The sequence below is a fragment of the Petaurus breviceps genome, unplaced genomic scaffold, assembly GCF_028583685.1.
Source record: "Petaurus breviceps papuanus isolate PSGF00001 unplaced genomic scaffold, PetGlider_PUasm1.0 90650, whole genome shotgun sequence".
Classification (NCBI taxonomy): Eukaryota; Metazoa; Chordata; class Mammalia; order Diprotodontia; family Petauridae; genus Petaurus; species Petaurus breviceps.
Genome location: NW_027187299.1, coordinates 8,170,171 through 8,190,415, shown reverse-complemented (window position 1 = coordinate 8,190,415; position 20,245 = coordinate 8,170,171).

Here is a 20,245-nt window from a genome sequence, read left to right as displayed (position 1 = left end):
TATCTCTACTTTCTATCCCCCAACTAGATTGTAAGTCCATTACAGGAAGGTACCAAATCTATCTAATACATATTTGTAGCTCTAGCATCAAGTACAATGCCTCTGACATAATAGACACTTGATAAATATTTGATAATGGTGATTTAAAAAAAAATACACAAATGTCACTGGGTCTGTGTGGTCTTATAAGGATTCCTGGGAAGCCTAACCAAACCAAATTAATTCAATTTAAGAAATACTAAGTGCCTACTATCTTTTTTTTAACTTTTAAAATTACAAGCTAATTAAACTTGCATATTTCAGATTCCTAAAAAATGTTGTTGAATTGAATTGAGACTTAAATAAAAACAAGTAATCAGAAAAACATGTAAAATAAAGAACAAAATCTTACAAAGAATCATTGGTGTTGAACAGAGTAAAACTAAATGAATCAAAAAAAGTTTTTGTTTTTTGTCCCTTTTTAGGTCTTAAGCCAACCTTTGGCCTTGTTTTCTTTTTTTTTATAATCAAATTTTATGTTTATTTTTGGTTTACATCATTCATTTTCACAAGATTTTGAGTTAAAAATTTCTCCCCATCTTTCCCCTACCCACCACCTCAAAACAGCAATCCCACTGTATATCCCCTCCCCCAATCTGCTCTCTCCTATATCCTCTTCCATTCCTCCTCCGACTTTCCAGTAGGGCAAGATGAATCTGTATACCCCAGTGCCTGCATATCTTATTTCCCACTTGCATGTAAAAAATTAATATATATATTTAAACATTTGATTTTAAAACTTTGAATTCCATATTCTTTCCCTTCCTCCCTCATCACCCACCCTTACTGGGAAGATAAGCAATTTGGTATAGGTTGTACATAAGTAGTTATGCAAAGCATTTCCATAATGGGTATATTGTGAAAGACTGACCATATTTCCCTCCATCCTATCCTACCCCCCACTTGTTCTATTCTCTACTTTGACCCTATCCCTTTTCAAAAGTGTGTGCTTCTAATTTCCCTTCCCCACAACCTGTCTTCCCCTCCATCATCCCCCCTCTCATCTCCCTCCCCCCTACTCTCCTGTAGGGTAAGATACCGTATTTAGTGTGTATATCATTCCCTCCCTAAGCCAAATTCAATGAGACTAAGGTTGACCTTTTGCCTTCCTGTTCTTCTTTTGTAACAGTTTTCCCTTGCCTCTTCTATATGAGATAATTTACCCCATTCTCTTTCTCCCCGTCTCCTCTCATTATATTCCTCTCTCACCTCTCAATTTCACCTTTTAAGTACAATCCCTTCCTATTCAATTGGTCCTGTGGCCTCTGTCTATGTATACCTGTACATATATATATATATATATATATATATGTATATATATACACATACTCACATATGTATTAATATGCCCATATATCCTCCTATATAGACATATATGTGTATACATACATATATGTATATATACATTTATATTCTCTTCAATTATTCTCATACTGAGAAAAGTTTCATAAGTTACAATTATCATTTTGTAGGAATGTAAATAGTTCAACTTTGATAAATTCCTTATGATTTCTTTTCCCTGTTTACCTTCTCATGCTTCTCTTGTTTCTTGTATCTGAATGTCAAATTTTCTATTCAATTCTGTTTTTTTTTTAATCAAAAAAGCTTGAAAGTTGGGGCAGCTAGGTGGCGCAGTAAATAGAGTACTGGCCCTGGAGTCAGGAGGACCTGGGTTCGGATCTGGCCTCAGACATTTAACACACACACAAACACGAGCTGTGTGACCTTGGGCAAGACACTTAACCCCAATTGACCTCCAAAAAGCCAAAAAAAAAAAAAAAAGAAAGCTTGAAAGTCCTTTATTCCATTGAAAGACCATATTTTCCCCTGAAACATGATACTCAGTTTTGCTGGGTAGGTAATTCTTGGTTTTAATCCCAGCTCCTTTGACCTCCAGAATATCATATTCCAAGCCCTTCAATCCCTCAATGTAGAAGCTGCCAGATCCTGTGTTATCCTGATTGTGTTTCCACAATATTCAAATTGTTTCTTCTTGGCTGCTTGTAATATTTTCTCCTTAATCTGGGAACTCTGGAACCTGGTTATAATATTTCTAGGAGTTTTCTTTTTGGGATCTTTTTCAAGAGGTGATCAGTGGATTCCTTCAACCTCTTTTTTGCCCTCTGGTTCTAAAATATCAGGGCAATTTTCCTTGAGAATTTCTTGAAGGATGATTTCTAGGTTCTTTTTTTGATCATGGCTTTCAGGTAGTCCAATAATTTTTAAATTATCTCTCCTGGATCTATTTTCCAGGTCAGTGGTTTTTCCCATGAGATATTTCACATTGCCTTCTATTTTTTCATTCTTTTGGATCTGTTTAATAGTGTCTTGCTTTCTCATAAAGTCATTAGCTTCCATTTGCTCCAATCTAATTCTGAAAGAATTCTTTTCTTCATGAGCTTTTGAGATTCTTTTTCCATCTGGAAAATTCAGCTTTTTAAGGCATTCTTCTCCTCATTGACTTTATGAGTGTCTTTTGTCATTTGAGTTAGTCTATTTTTTAAAGTGTTATTATCTTCAGTAAGGTTGTTGACTCTCTTTTCATGATTTTCTTGCATCATTTTCATTTCTCTTCCCAATTTTTCCTCTACTTCTCTTATTTGGTTTTCAAAATCCTTCTTAAGCTCCTCTATGGCCTGTAACCAATTCATATTTTTCTTGGAAGCCTTTGGTGCAGGAGTTCTGACTTCGTTGTCTTCCTCTTGTTCCATGCTTTGATGCTTTTTGTCCCCAAAATAAGAATCTAAAGTCAGATTGCTGTGCTTCCTTTGCTTGCTCATGTTTCCACTAAATTACTTGACTTTAGAGCTTTTTGCCACAGTAGAACTCTGCTTCCAGAGAGGAGAGCTTTGTCTCAAATTGCTGGGGTTTTCACAGCTGTCAGAGTTATTAATTGGCTGCCCTCTCTGAAGTCTACACTAGTTCTGGCTCCTGGTTACACACCCTAGGACCTCCGCCCTAGACAGCGATCCAGATCCAAGCAGGTTAAAGCAAGAGTCACTTGGTCCCCCTACAATCTCCAGGCCAGGAGCTCTGAAGCAGCCACAATATGGCAGCCACCACACCTCAGCCTCTTCTCCCTCTGGGGGCAGAGGCAGGACCACACTCCCAGACCTCCTGTTCCCACAAAGTCCACACTGACCTCTCACTTTGTCTTTGGCATTTATGGGTTGATAATTCTGGAAACTGCCACAGCTGCTTATGATCCACTTTCCCAGAATCCCTCCAGCCAGTAGCTCGTTGGGGCCACCCTAAATCTAAAACTGTGGGCTCATGTGGGGCTGGGCTCTGCTCCCAGCACACTGCAATGGACCCTTTCTGTCCTCCTGCCAGGCTGCCTTCAGTGGGAGATTTGTTTCTCTCTATCACTTTGTGGGTGCTGTAGCCCTAAAGTTTGTTTAGAGTCATTTTTATAGGTATTTGAGGTGGTTATTGGGGGAGCACACAGAGTTTCCCTGCTTCTACACCACCATCTTGGCTCCACACCTTTGTTTTCTTTTTATAGGAACACACACATATTTGTAGTCAATGCATATGGACTTTTGGTATGTTGATATTGTTTTATTTCATTTTATATATTTAAATTTCTTTGTATTATTCTTATTTATTTTTGTGGAATATTTGAGCATACCATAACTTGTATTCTGTCATTTTCCAATCACTAGAATAATTATTTCTTGTTTTTTAGTATTATAAATAAAAGTTATGAATATTTTTATAGAGGTAGGGACTTGTTTTAAAGTTTTTTTTTTTAAGGACAAAGTCTTCGCAATTTAATCCCTGGTTCAAAAGCTCTGACTAATTTTGTACCTTCTATTAGATGTTGCCATTATTGGGGACTTCAGCCTATTTGCCCTGCCCTCACACAATGCTCTTTCTTTCTTCTCCTTCTCCTCTATCTCTTGCTCTAGGAACAGTGATCAGATTTTACTTTTATTATATATATGTTGTTGTCATTAGGGAATTTAGCTCATCTTCCCTCTCCCCAACTAATACACTTTCCTCCACTCCACCCCTCCTTATACCTCTTCCCTTGGGAAAAGCAATCAAATTAACATTACAAATGATTCTAGAAAAAGTATATCAATCAAATCTCCTATGACTTCACTCACTCTTCCTGTAGTTTCTCAGACCAAAACACCCTTAGCCAGCCACCATTGCCTTATATGTTTTATCTCCTCTAGAAGAATATAAGCTTCTTGAGGTCAGAGACTATCCTCCTTTTGTACTTGTATCCCTTCTAGGGACACTTCCTCAGCTCCCACCTAGATTTGCAGATGAGTCCCTAGGACAATGACTACTTATCCCCTCAAATGCTAAAGGTAAGCCTAAGGGGCTGAAGTTTTGAGTACCATCACTCTTGAGCCCTCACTTGTATGCATCCTTTGATTATCAACCAGTACCTTAGTTTAGTTTTTTATGTAAGCATTAATACTAAGGTGGTATAATAAGAATAGTTGTCACAAAATATTTCCCTTCAAAAGCTTAGAGTATACTCTCCCACGAATATACATGGAGTCCAGGGAAAGACTGGGCTTGGACTCAGAGTATGATAGTAATAAGACAGACATGAAAGAAGATGTGTGGCCAAAGGGTAAACTCCCAGCTCCTGGGGATTGGAAGACTTTTCTTGAATCTACAGCTGGCATTGTTTTCTGGTTTAAGAGGTCACATGTTCGAAGCTGCTTCCTCCCTCAGGTGACTGCATCCATCTGTGTTTGTGCTCATTCATCCTTATCCTTGGTGTGTCTATCTCTACTCCACATGGTATACATTGCTTTCTATTGGTCCAGGCCCTCTGATTGCACATTCAATGGTAGAGAGGGAGGGCAACACCCCTGGGTTCACTCTACTCCCTTCCCCCTTGTGACTCTCTGTACAGATTTTCCTGAGCCTGCTTTTGGGCTGGGCTGCGTGTTTCTGAACTTGCTTCTGCATTATACATAAATGAGCCCAGAGATATGACTGATTCTTTCATCCAGTCACAAAATATTTCTTGTGTGCTGTCACCTACTTTCATCTAAAGACCCAAGTATTTCACTGCTCCCAAACTGAATAAGGACCTGTTCATGCCTAGTTTACACTTTTGATTGATTGATTAAATTTAAAAGCCTGGGATATCTGTGTCTACATTAGCACAGTGCTTTTGCCCATTAGAAGGGCTTAATTGATAACTTTTTAATAATATATTTCATTCATTCATTTATACTTATTTCTATTATAGTTTTGCCTTTTCTTCAATCATTTTATCAGAAAAGAATATACACTTATTATTTTTTTTAAGACCAACAGCATAATCAATCTAAACAGAGTTTGTCCACCTTATACTAATAACTGCTTGCATTTCTATAACTTGGACATTCACTTTTGATAGGGGTTTCATTTTGGGAACTGAACTGTTCTCATCACCTTTTTTTTTTCCTTGGTTTTTTTCTATCATCTAAATGACCCTACTAACACATTTTTCCCCTTTTCTCTGTTTTTCTGAAACATACTTCTGAAACATTTAGTTATTAACCAATATAATCTCAATGTATTCACATTTTCTTAGCAACCGGTTTATCTTGATTTGAGAAGTGTTAAATTAAAAAAAAAAATATCTCTTTATCTTGGAGGCTTGGCTGTTTTGCAAATACTTTGTTGATGTGCATATGTTCCTTTATAAACTTTTTTTTTTTAAAGCAATCAGGGTTAAGTAACTTGCTCAAGGTTACATGGCCAGTTATTTCTGGGTGTGGTGCTGAGGATCTGAGCCCAGATTTGATCCCCAGGTCATCCCGACAGTAGAGCCGGTACTCTTACTCGCTGAGCCACCTGGCTGCCCCTAAACAATTGGGGTTAAGTAACTTGCTCAAGGTTACATGGCCAGGTGTTTCTGGGTGGGTGCTAAGTGTCTGAGCCTGGGATTCGATCCCCAGGTCATCCTGACACTGGAGCTGGTGCTCTTACTCGCTGTGCTACCTGGCTGCCCCTCTTTATAAACTTTTAAAAGTGAACATGTTTCTTAAATATCCTTATCTTGCCTTCATATTGAGGTTGTTTTTTTTCTGAACAAGTAATTTTGGGTTTATGATTGAAGTTTTTCAATTTGTAGTTTGATTTGGAAATCCATTATAGTTCTGATGCTTTTCAGTATAGATTATGTTTTTCTTCTGGCACCCAAGACTAATTTTTTCCTTACTATAACATTGGAATATAACTATAATTTGTTTAGGGGAATTGAATCTTTGGTTTGTCCTTGGTGAAGCTTTGTGGACTCTTTGTGTGATTATGTATTGCTATTTGTTTTTGCTAATTTTGGGATGTTTTCTTCAATGGTTTTCTGAATTTTCTGGGATAACAGTATTCCCTAGGTCCCTTTGAGTATTTGAATTGGTTGTACTTAAGGGGCTTCATCTGAACCTATATTCCAGGTTTATCATCCAAATCTTCATGTTTTTCTTTGGATAATTCAGTAATTTTTTCTGAGCCTCTATTTCCAATTGACTTACATTGTGTGGGATTCTGTTTTCTGCTGTAGTAAATCTGTTGTTGGCTTATTTTATTTATTTATTTTTTAGCTTTCTATTATATTTTCCACACTGGTGACATACAAAATTATTTCCTCTCATTCTATTTTTAAACATACTCTAATTCTAGCTTCAGTTCATCCTGTGATTTTTTTTTTTAAAGCAATCAGGGTTAAGTAACTTGCTCAAGGTTACACAGCCAGTTATTTCTGGGTGTGGTGCTGAGTATCTGAGCTGTGATTTTTTTTTAAAAGCTCTTCTTTTACTTGGTCTTGTGATTTTTCTTAGTAGTGTTACTTTGTGCTTAATTTGTTTAAATGCACCATTTATCTTTTTGAGGATGTCTCTTGGGATAAAGCTTCTCTTTCCAACTGCAATCATTTTTGTACTTTGTTTCATTGTCTTAGTAGTGCTTTAAGGATTTTATTAGAAATGCCTACAATTAGCAAAGCACCATATTACAATAGGTACCAGAAATATAATGATGAAAAATGATATCTTCTCCTATCTCAAGGAGCTTAATGTCTACTGTGGTGGGGGTGAAAGGTATAGGATATATATGTCATGTATACAGAGTCATACAGTCATGTACATAGAGTCAGAAGCCACCTCCTGACAGAAAGAGCTTCAGCACACTTTGAGGGATTTCTTATTTTTATGCTTCAACCAAGACAAACTGATAACTTCAATATCTGACTTTTTTACCCATAGCTTAGGATTTAGCCACCAAGTATCCTTACAATTTAGGATCACAAGGCTTGAAGCATAAACTAATTTTTTAGGGATTAATGGAGACTAGTAGTCCTGTGAGAGCTCATAGAAAACAAAGATACTCTCAAATGAACAACCCTATTCCTAGAGGTCTGTGCAGTCTCAGTTACTTATGGCCCTAGAAAGGTTCATGCAACCCCTTCCAGTTTCTCCAGAAGTCAATTTTTTATTGCTGAGAAAAATGGAATTGATTGATCAAGTTTTCAGAGGAAATGGGATAGGAGAAAATCAAGGACAAAGGTGGAGGGATTAGCCTTGATCAGGAGGTTGGTCAGGGTATCTTCTAAGATGAAAGGAAGGAGAACAAAGAATGGTCCAAGACATAGGTTTTAAACTGTTGGAAGCAAGATGAGATATCTCATAATGAATGTCTGCAGCCTTCTCAGTAAAGTATCAAGTGAGATCATCTACTGAGTAGGGGAATAGAGAAGTAGTTTGGAGGTGGATTTGGGTTGTATAAGAGAAAGGAGGAGACTGGAAAAAAACTACTTGTCAGCAGTATGATGGGCCATCAGTAAGAGATGAATAGAAGGACTGTCAGTAGTAGTGAGTGTCTAGTTGAGATTAGATAGCATAAATTCTTAGTGGAACCAGTTAGCACAGTTCTATGACTTTCTTATTTTTTAAAAGTTTACGTTTTAAATTTAGAACTTAACAAGCACTCAATAAAAGGGGCATTTCTATATATAAACGCAGCAGAAAAAGATAATTTTATGTGAAACTTCACATCTCTAATATAAACAGCTTGCTTTTTCTTTTAGGTATTTACTAAGTTCAACATGTAATTTTAAAGACTGACCTGCATGTCTTTGTTTCCTTCTGGCCTTCCTTCTGTTCTCTTCTGTACATTTAAAACATGCTCTCATATTTTCCTTTTCTTTTTTAAGTAACTATAGAAACTTCCCTCCCCCATCACGACTTTCTCCTGCAGTGCTAAATATCTAGGCAAAGGAAGAAACCAGAGTATGAGCAAAGAAAGTAGGTTGAGGGTTACCTAGAGCTTAGTATTAGCAGGGTAGATATAGTGGAAAGACAATGGGGCAAGGAATTGGGGAACAACCAACAGTACCTCATTAAAATATTTGAATGTGAAGAAAGGAAAATGGAGGTATAGCAGAAAGATGGGCCAAGAGACTAAGGAAAGATAGAGTCATGACAAGATGAAGGGTGGTTTTAGGAGGAAGAAGAAGAAAGGGTACTGGGGAAATAGGAGAGCAGCATGATGAGAGAGGAAAATTTTAGAGTTCTAGACACTGGAGGTGGATGGTTAGCTTTTGTGCATAGTTTAGAATTCACTGAGGTGGAGAGATGTCATAAAAGTTAGGGAGTTAGAAATGACATCATTGTGAAAACTGATTCCAATAATGAGAATAACGGGCTGGGAGAAAGAAAGCTGCTGAAATTCTGGAGAGTGTTCTGTAGGTCAGTGGATAACAGAAGGATCTGGTTTTGGTGACCACTGCAGTCTAGTAAGACTGAGCTCCTTCTCTCAGAAGGAAGAGGTAGGACATATGAATAGAAAAAGTAGGATGACTGTGAACCCAAGAGGGCAGCCCTGATCCGAAGGAATTCTGCCTTCTCAGGTTTATGCTTATCAAATCAATTCATGGTTTGTGTACAAAGATGTATGAGAGCTGGTAATCTTAACACTGGTAGATTTGTAAAAGACTTTCTTTGTTTATCTCAACATAAAGCCCCAAACACATTGTCCTGCCTGGTCCACCCAAAACCAGTTTGTAAAATTCTGAGTTGGGTCAATTGTCTGGTACCATTTGTGTTTGTTACTTCATCTCTTAGAATCAGAACCGATCTTAAGACCCAAGTGGTGGTGATGAGATGGTCAGACACATGTATTGCCAGCCTCTTTCATCCACTAATTCCGTTTTTATGCCATTAGGAATAAAAGCATTTACATAATGCTTTAAGCTTTTCAAAGTACTTTACAAATATCTCATCTGATCCTCCCAGCCACCCTGGGAGGGAGGTGCATATTACAGATGTGGAAACTGAGGCAAACAGACTAAAATGACTTGCCCGGTAGTCACATCACTGGTAACTGAATTGAACTCAGGTATTCCTGACTCCTGTGTAAGATGTTGATGTCTAGCATGCACTGATGTTTACCATACACTGAATCACCTAGCTGCCTCTAAACCCTATGTTTAGATCTTGGAAATGTGAAGCTCTTCCCTCTTTACCTTGAAACCTAGGAGCTGGCTGGTGGAGTGATTAGTATAAACTTCAAGGTTGTTTAAATCATGGTGACTGGTAAAGAATCCAAAAAAGCAGTGAGGGATGAGTATAACTCTTCCTTTTGGACTTTGAGTCAGAGGTTATGAAAAGAGTGGCCAGTATTGGAGAAAATCCAGGTTTCAGTGCCCCAAAGTAGAAGAAGAGTTTAAGAATAAAGAGTAATTTATCAGTTGTGCAATGGTTCCAGAAAACCCAATGGAAGCTATGGGCATAGGAAGATAGGGACCAGGGAAAGGGTGAAACTGAGATGGATAAAGACAAGAGTGCTAGAAGTGACAGAAGAAAGAGGTTTTTATCTAAGCGGATGTAGTTTAGAATTACAGGGATTAGGGGCATGAGAATAAGAAACAGAGTGACAGACTGAATAGAATGCTTAATCTGGTGACAGAAACTTGGACTGAAACCTATCTCAAGTGACTACTAGCTCTGTGATATGGGCGAGTCTCAACTGCTATAAGCTTCAATTTCCTTATCTGTAAAATGGAAAAACTATAATAATATTTGTACTACCTATCTCATAGGCCTGTTGTGAGGCAAGATCTTTTCCAATTCTGAGGTGCTATGTGAATATTATTACCTTGATATATTTTATTGATCTTTTGTTCTTACATCTCTTGGATGTGTCCTTGTTTCTATCTTCCTCTTGAGTTATTATTAAATACCAGAAAGCCTTTAAAATTTTCTTTTTAGTTTCCTATGAAGATTTCAGATACATCTGTCATTATCTCTACTATTTTGGACTCTCAGCTGTTGTGTAGTGATTTTGTGTGCAATGCTAGAAGCAAAGGAAAAATGGAAATGGCCAGGTTTGTCCCTACTATATAGAAAGATTAAGCCAGAGGAAAGGTTTCAGCATCAGATACTGCAAATGAACTGGAGTATAGCAGGACTTGCAAATCTTTTCCTTTCCAATGTGCAGCAATGCCAGGGGAGTTTATGCCCTTTACCTCTTCTCTTAGAGGTGTCAAAAATCTGAACTAAGATTTAAAATGTAAAAATCACTAGCAGAAACTATTTTGTAAATTAACCAAAATTGACCCATACTACTACTTCCCATTAAGATTCTTATCTTCCCAACTTCACGACCCAAAGGCAAGCACATTTACATAATAAAGTAACTTCAACAAATGAAATAGGAGTTTAAAGGATATATTATCAAAAATTCTGGATAATCTATTGATCCAATAAGAATTTGAAAGAAAAAGCTCACTTTTCCCCCTAGCCTCTCTCTTTAGTCAGATATTCTTGGCACACCTAAGTAACCTTTCAAAAGTGCTGTCCTTGTGTTCCATTTTCAAGTGAAATCAAATTAAGTCAGCAGGCATTTATTTAGCGCTTACTTTATGTCAGGTACCGTGCTAAGTGCTGGAAAAAGCAAAAACAGTCCCTGTCCTTAAGGAGCTTACATTCTATTGCCAGGACCAGACCTCTCTAGCATGGTAGAGATACTCTTTTTTTGTTTTTTAATATTTGTTAGTTTTAAAGACCTGGGTGGCTGGCTTGTTCGTTTGTTCTTTAGAGGCTAAATTGAGTGAACTTATAGCATGAGATAAGCCCAAAACAACATCCTGACTAATGGAAGTAACATCTGGTGAGCAATGAGGCATGGTGTTTGGTTTTTAGTGTGTGCTGGGTTGAAAGTCAACACCACTCTAGAATCACAAAGAGACACTATTTAGGATTTTGCTAGTTGGCAGAGATTCCAATTTTTTTTCTCTGTCATCTGGCCAGCTATTTCCTACATCAAGGCATTTGCAGTATGGATTGACATCCTTGTGTACTCCCCTACCTCTTCTCCTGGGACCACAAAGTCAGCCAAATGGACAGGCGTCACTACTTCTATAACTGGGTAGTCTGTACCAGTCTAAGCCAAGAAATGCAGCTACCTAAATATAAAAGTCACAGAAGCTAGCTGACTTCCCCCAAACCAATGCCAGAACTAAGCCAGCCTTCCAAAAAAGAAAGGAAAAAAAAAAAGAAAAAAGAAAAGAAAAACAGCAGCAGACTTTCTGTTGGTAAAGTAGTGAACTGTGTGGTAATGAGTAGGTAGCTCCCTAAAGACCCCAGAGCAGGCCTTAGGCAAAATTTCAAAATAGTGATGACTCAGAACTCCCATCTTGTTTTTCTCCTTGTGTATCTCTGGGATGGTCAATCCCTCTCTGTTTCCCAGACTTTCCAGCCTACCCTGAGAAAAACTACTGGAGAAATGATTCTCTATCATCCATTTACACCTTAGTATGAATTTTAAATTCCTAAGTGAGTATGCTTCTCTGATATTTAAATTTTATTCTTTAAAATTTATTTATTCTACCCCAGTTACATGTAAAAACAATTTTAAATGACATTTACATTTTTAGTAATATCTACAATGACAAAGGAAAGCCTTTAAACCTATTTAAGACATTTCAAGCTTCTTCTGAGGGTACTGGGATTAGAACCTGGGAAGTCTTCTGGGTACCCCAGAAATCATTCTAGTACAGGAAACCCAGAGACTTTGAAGTTTTAACATTCTTAAAGTTGAGAGTTTCAACAATTAAGAGACATACACAAGCTGTGGAACAGTGGGCAGAGAGCTGGCCTCAGAGCCAAAAATATCTGGCTTCAAGGCCCATCTCTGATACACACTGGCTATGTAACCACAGACAAGTCATAGAATCCCTCAGTGTCCTAACAAAGTAACTCTCTAAGCTATAAATTGCAGAGAAGGCACGGAACTGAGTTGGTACAGGTTGTTTCCTCACCCTGAACTCCCTATATCAGCTAGGTGGTACAGTGGTTAGAGCACTGGGCCTGGAATCAGTAAAACCTGAGTTCAAAACCAGCCTCGGACACTTACTAGCTACGTGACTCTGGACAAGTCACTTTGCCACAGTTTCCTCATCTCTAAAATGGGGATGATTGGGGCAGCTAGGTGGCACAGTGAATAGAGCACCAGTCCTGGAGTCAGGAGGACCTGAGTTCTAATCCGGACTCAGACACTTGACGCACTTACTAGCTCTGTGACCATGGGCAAGTCACTTAACCCCAATTGCCCTGCCTTCCCCCCTAAAAAAAAAACAAATAAAAAAAAATAAAATGGGGATGATAATAGCACCTACCTCCCAGGGTTGTTATGAGGATCAAATGAGATAATACTTATAAAATGCTTAGCATGGTGCCTGGCACATAGTAAATGCTATATAATTTTAGCTATTATTATTGTTATTACCAAAGAAGTTGTGGGCCTGGTCTCTCTCTTACAAAGGTTCTAAATAATACTAATATCCCTAGGATCTAGCAGAGAACTTGGGATAGAATAGAGACTTAGAGGAAAATTTCTTGATTAATTGGAAAAGACTAGATGTGGTTTGTGTTTTTTAAAGATTATTATATACCATATAGTATATGCCAGTATAAGTGAGAGGCAGATTGATATAGTGAATGGAGAATCAACCTTGGAGCCAGGAAAACAAGACAGCATAACACAACACGACATAAAACCAAACTGGGTTCAAGGTCCTTCTCTGACACATACTAGTGATATGAACCTAGGTAAGTCACATAATCCTTTGTCTGCCTCAGAAAACTTTCTAAGACTAGTAAGTTACAGAATAGAGGTAGAGGGGGTCTCATCATTGGGATTCCATATTACAAAGAAATAACTTCCCCACAAGGCCCCTCCCCCCCAAATAATAAAAGTGTCTCATGACAACCAAATCAGTTAAGAGAGGTAGAGGGAGGTAGGAAAGAGGGCAAATTGAGCAATTGATAACTAGCAACTAACACTCTCCAAAGAAGCTAAAAATAGTTTTAGATAATAATAATGACAATAATTAGCATTTATATTATACTTAGAGATTTGCAAAGTACCTTACGAGGATATCTTATTTAATCTTCACAATAATCCAGGGAAGTAAGTGTTATTATTATCCCCATTTGACAGATGAGGAAACTGAGGCATATAGAAAGTTAAATGAGTTGCCCAGTGTCACATAGCTAGGAAGTATCTGAGGCTATATTTGAACGCAGGTCTTCTTCACTCCAGGTCCAGCGCTGTATTCATTGAACCATTTGGTTGCTTGTAAGTCAATAAATTTATAACAGAGAGAGACGCTTTTACTCAGCTTATTTTTTTTCCCTTTTATTTTTTTGGAGGGCAATTGGGGTTAAGTGACTTGCCCAAAGTCAATCAAACAGCTAGTAAGTGTGTCAAGTGTCTGAGGCCGAATTTGAATTCAGGTCCTCCTGACTCCAGGGCCAGTGCTCTATTCACTGTGCCACCTACCCGCCCCTTTTACTCAGCTTATTACAAATATGCATCCCCCCCAAAAAAGTTAAGCACCCCTAAGTTTTGTCTTTGGCTTGATTGACTTGCAAATCAGCATCTTTGTTTTAATCTCTTAGGTACAGGTTGTTTGTATTCCTCTTATGCATTTATACAATATCATGTAAGCTGCACAAGTGCAGGGACAAAGTCTTATAAAATATTTTTCTCTTTTACAGAACACAGTGCTCTGCACACAGTGGGTGTTTAATAAATGTATATAGAATTGTTGAATTGAATGAAAGGGTGTATAGGTTGAGCTGACAATGATTTTTCCCTCACAAAGAATTCATAATATTGGACTTAGGCTGCACACAGAAGAATAAACTGGTCAGGAAGACAAAGACTGTGCTTCTCCTGAGTAGCTGCGCATCCTGGGGCAGAATTCTGGGAGGAATAACAAACAAGAACCCTAATTCATCCTCTGTACAAAGGCTAACCTGAGTGTAATGACGGTCGATACATCTCCTATGCTGAATGTTTTTGAACTGTGCTGAAAACTTTAGATATTCTTGCACTTCCATTTGACAAGCTTGCATTGCCACTGGGAGAAGTGGGAGTACATTGATTGACCAGTCTTGGAGGTTAAAAATGATTTTTCACAAAAGCATCTGGGTTAGGCTCAGCCAACAACAACAACAACAACAGAATCCACATCGCAGAGCTGATTGTACCTAATAAGCTCAGGTCAGCCACGGTTCAGGAACTGATCATTCCAGTCAAAGTTCTTAGGTTCTCTTCCTATGGACGGAGCACATATACACTGCCTTCTCCCTCAAGTACATCAAGAAAACTTGGTACCTTAGCTTGTGAGCTCCTTGAGAGCCAGGACTTTTTCCTTTCTTTGGCTCCCCAGTGATTAGTGCAGTACCTGGCACATAGTAGGCTCTTAATAAATTTTTATTGACTGACTGTCTGATGCTACCAATATGCAAAGGGGTAAGAATGTGGAATATACATAGGAAAAAGTCCTTGCCCTGATTTCAGTAGAAGCTTAATTTTGTAGGACAAAAAAGGGTCACATTTGGGGATTGTAGATTTACTCTTAAACCAAGCCCAGATTAAATCAGTCAAGGCCACTGATCATCAGCAAAATTTTATTCCTTGCATTGGGAAACATGTTTGTCTTCTGTTCTGTTGATTAGATATGAGGAAAAAGACCAATTGTCTTGGGTGCCATAGGCCTATCAGCAACAAGAATTGGATAAGATCTTATCCAATACAAATGAGGATAATAATAGCATCTACCTCCTAGGGTTATTGTAAAGATCAAATTAAGTAATAATTGTAAAGCACTCAGCACAGTGGCTGATACATAGTTAGCACTTTATACTTTTTAGCTATTATTATTATCATCACATTATATAGATAGAAGACATTTATTGGCTGTGTGACCCTGGGCAAGTCATTTAACTTCTATCTGCCTCAGTTTTCTCAAATGTAAGATTGGATAAAAAAAGCACCTACTTCCCAGGGTTGTTGAGAGATAAAATGAGATAGTATTTGTAAAGGGTCTGGTATATAGTAAGTACTTGATCTATACTTGTTTCCTTCCTTCTAATGGTTATCTTTCACTGTCTCCGTATGGAACTTTTTTTTTCCAGTCTCACATTTGTTTGATAATATCTTTTGCTCCAATTCTTCTTCATACTTCCTTATTTCTTATGTGTTTCAAACTGTTCACACCCACCATGTCTCACTCCATTGTCCTCTGGTACTCATTTTTAGCTCTTTGGAGACAGTTGTGTTCCATGACTCAAAGTCAGAAAATTCCACTGATATTGAAAAGATTAGCCATGTTTTAGGGAGAAGCTTGGTTTTTTTTGGGGGGGGGGTTGTACAATTAAAAGAATGTGGAAAATTCCCATGGATGATTCAACCATGGTTCTCTTTTTAATTTTGTACTTTATAGTTTTCAAGATGTTGCCCCATCAATTATTTCATTGGTTCCTCTCACTTCATATGATAGAGAGCTGGAAGGAGACCTGAGAAGCCCTCTTTAGTCCAACCCCTTCATTTCATAAATAAAGAAACTGAGGTCCAGGGAGGTTGCCCAGGTTTGCACAAATGGTAAGTAGTTGAACCAGAATTTTAACCCGTGCTCTAATTCTAGAGCCTGTGATCTTACTACCTAACGCATTGTCCTCTTATTTAATTTGCTTCAGTTTGATTCAATGCTACAAGCATTTTTTAAAGTGTATACTATATGTAAGGCACTGGTCTAGGCCCTGGAGAGACAGGAGAAAACCAAAGCATTTGTACCTTTAAGGAGATTAGAAGAAGGGGAAAGGACTAATAACTCTGGAGCTCAGGTAGGTTGTCCTATAGGAGAGAGCTCCGATGTTGAGCCTTGAAAGAACTTAGGAATTCTAAGAGGTGGAGGGAGTGCATTTCAGGAGTTCAGGACAGCCTATGCAGGGGCATGGATGTGGAAGATGGAATCCCAAGTTTGGGGAACAAAAAGTAGGTCAGTTTTGCATACAACTGATATGAAGGTACCAGTTTATCAGGACATTGCTGGCTGCTCCCTGACTTTCTTCCATGTTCCTTCCTGTGCTTAGACATAGTATATTACTGACAGTGGTAATGATGGAATTTTCTTCAAGGACTTTTTCACAACACAGACCACATATAGCTTTTGGCTTCTGAACTTGGTAGCTTTCATTCAGGCAGATATCCAACCAGTTCAAGACCTCCAAGTTTCCCTTTTCATTTGGGGGCTCCTATGGGGACAAAAGCATTGCAAAGAGAATGTGATCAAGCATTGTTGCTAAGTCTCATCTCTTTGGAAACACATCAGGGTCTGCCTTCTTCTTTCCTAGTACCTTATTAAAGTAGCCGGTCAGTCTGTGCCCTCTTCCTTTTTCAACCCAATTGTTGGCAGTTGCTCCCTTTTTTCAGAATGTACAACCTTCCCTCACATTCACAGGCCTACATTATTTATTTAGAGTTCCTGGGCATATTTATAGCTCATCAGAAAGGCAGCAGCCACTCATTTCTCAGGAAAGTAGAACATTTGGACATTTAAAAGTATTTTCAAAAGAAAAAAAGAAACATTCTCTCAGAGAGCTCACAGGCCTGCTGTTCCAATGTGGCTTCCCAAAAAAGGTCTCATTGGCTCTAACACACTGCCAGATTTCTCCTGTGATGTTCAGCTCCTACCTGCTGGGGTTGAGGTCAGAGAGCTGCACGCCTTTTTCTGTTTCAACAGTCTCTTTCTATGTCCTCCTTCCCCTCTCCTAAATATTCCTAGTTTCATTTGCAGGCTACCCTTAGGGATAGGATAGTTGACCTTCTGGTTAGAATAAATAAGGAACAGTGTGGTATAGTGAAAAGAGACTGAATTCGGATTCTGAGGCCCAGGGTTCAAATGCAGATTAGGCTATTTACTAGTTATGTGACTGTGGACAGATTACTTTATTTCTTTGGGCCTCAGTTTCTTCATCTGCAAAATCAAGAGGTTGAATAAGCTGATTTCAATGTCCCTTGCAGCTCTGCCTTACTGTCTGTTTGACTTTGGGCAAGTAGCTGAATTTCTGAATTTTACTTTGTTTACTTGTAAATTGTAAATTACAATGAAAATTTAGAAGTTTGTTCAGTTGTGAATTATACTTACTGAAACTACCTCAAAAGGAAGGAAAAACACTCTGAAAGGCCTAAAACACTATAGAAATATGAACCATATTATATGTATATGTATGTAATATCATATTCCCAGCTTTCCATTTTATAATGGTGGCTATTAAATGAAGTGTGATCATGACTATAGTTCCTCAGTATTTGAATTTTCATAGCTTACCCAGAAGAACTGAGTATCATCATATAGAGGAAAAAAATTGGACATTTAATAAAATGGAGGACTTACAAACATTTCTGGTGAAAAGATTAGAGCTGCATAGAAATTTAAAATGCAAACACAGGAGTCAAGAGAATGGAAAGAGAGGAGAAAAGGAATACAGTGAATGGGACAGAAGGGAGAGGAAAATTAAGGAAAATTATCTCATAATAGGGGTGTACAAGTAGAAGTCTATACAAACAAGGAGAAATGGATTGGGGAAGAGGTTGCATTTGAACTTCACTCTTTCTGAACTGGTCAAAGGAATGAAAAATACATATAGACACCATTTGATATAGTAGTATATTTCATTCAATAAGGAAATAGAAGGGAAAGGGGAATTTAGGGAATAAGATTGAGGGTAAATTAAGGGAAGAATTAGTCCTGAACAAAAAAAGCTATCTATGGTTGTAGAAAAATATCTACAGCTCTTTTTTGCTATATCTGTTGCTCTATCTATAGCAAAGAATTGGAAACTGATGGGTCACCCTGATTTTGAAGTCAATTCTCTATCCACTATACCATAATATGGATCTCTATATCAGATATTTTAAACTTGAATATCTTTAATTAAGCAAGGCGTTGACCATTTGAAGCAAGGGATCTTAGCCTAGAGTCTATGAATTTGCTTTTAAAATATTTTGACAAATGTATTTCATTATAATTTTTCCCTTTAAAAACCTGTGTATTTTACTTTATGCATTTTAAAATATTTTTCTGAGAAGGAGCCCATGAAATTCACCACACTGCCAATGGGGTTCATAACACAAAACAGGCCACGAACATTTGCTTTAAAGGAACCTTGAGGTAAATCCTTGTGTAAAATACTCATTCTGCAATGTGAATACAATTTAATTAAATTGAGAAGTAGAGTTGCATATTGGCGTTTCTTAAAGCAAGGTATGCCTACATAGCTAACTGCTTTAAGCATAGAAAAATACGTGCTGGATTTCAGGTGGAAGATTCATTTTTTCTGATTCTTCCTTCTTCCTTATAAGTTTCAGGTATTCTGGTTTTCATGGAATTTAAAGGGGGAAAAAAGTTTTTAAAGTCTTTAAAAAGTTAGCTACTATAAGTGACTTGGCCTAGCCAAACAAGTATATAGGCAAATAGCTCATCAAAAAGAAATTATTAACATTGGGGAAAATCCCAGGCTCTTCATGCCAGATGGTGCAACATGTGTTACTGAAGAACAATAACATCCACCTGCCAGCCAAAAAATTACTGACCTTGCACACAACAGCTCCTCTTTTTCCAGCTGACTTCAAATACAGCAAAGATCCTTGGATCTTAGATTTTGAATGGGAAAGAAACTTAGAGGCCATCTTGTTCAACTTCTGTTTTATGGAGGAAGAAACCAAGCCCCAGAATAATTGGAATGACTTATCCAAGGTCATGTAGGTCCTAGTAAGTGATAGAGTTGGAAATCAGATCTAGGTCCTCTGACTCCAAATCTAGAGTTCTTTCCTCTAAATTACATATGTTTCTCCTAATAATGACCTTCAGTAGCCATTTGGGTGAAGAGGCAAAATGGGGGTTTGGTGCAAGTCTCCTTGTCCCATGTAATTCTGTCATTATATTTCCCTACCACCAGTGCCAAGTAACCTACCATACCTTGTTTTGCTTACCTCCTGTGACAACACTAGCTTTAATAGCCCCTTTCATAGAGACTTTTGATACTATTACTGGGTCATTATGAAGAATAGAATCTTGGGAAGGGAGTTTAACTCTCATATGAAAACCGTTTACAATCATGACTAGAGAGAGACTGTGAGAAGAAAAGAAAGAAAGGACTGCAAGAACTTTCTGAGAGACTGAGTGAGTTATCAAGGAGAAACAATCTGAAGAAACATTTTGAAAGAAATGAATTTATCTCATTTTGCAGAGAAGATACCCTGAAGGGTATTCTTGGGAGACTTTGATTGCCAACCTGAATACTTGAACTCTGGTTTCAATATTTGTGGAAGTCATGGGTGCGTTCTTTCTCACATATGATAGGTTATTGATATATCTGAATGTCTTTGTGTTTTTGTTATATTGTTAATAAATTGTACAGTCAGTAATAATGATACTGTTTAATCATATGGAAGATGGGGTTCGAGAGAGAAGAATAAAAGTTTATGTGAAAAAAATTTTTTCCAGTTTATTCGTAAGTTGGGATGCAGTCAGTAATTTAATGAGAAAGTTTGCATTTCTATTAATTTATCAGGCAACAGCAGAACATTTTCCTTAATTTCTTTAGGACCTAGGATGAAAATTAATAAGGAAATGAGCCAGTAACAGAAAAGTATAAGGGCTGGCTTGATTGATGAAATAGGCAGGCCCTGTGTGGGGGAAAGGCCTTTCATGTGGGGCAAAGGTTTCTTTCATTCTGTCTGTCCCTCAGTCTTTCTATAAGAGCATACCTACTTCTTAAGTATATATGAAGGACTCATTACAAATCATTTATAGTCCCTAATTTAGTACTTTGGACTTTTTTATTCGTCTACTCCTGTTATTGCATCTATGTAGCAAACTCCCTGGGGAGAAACCCCC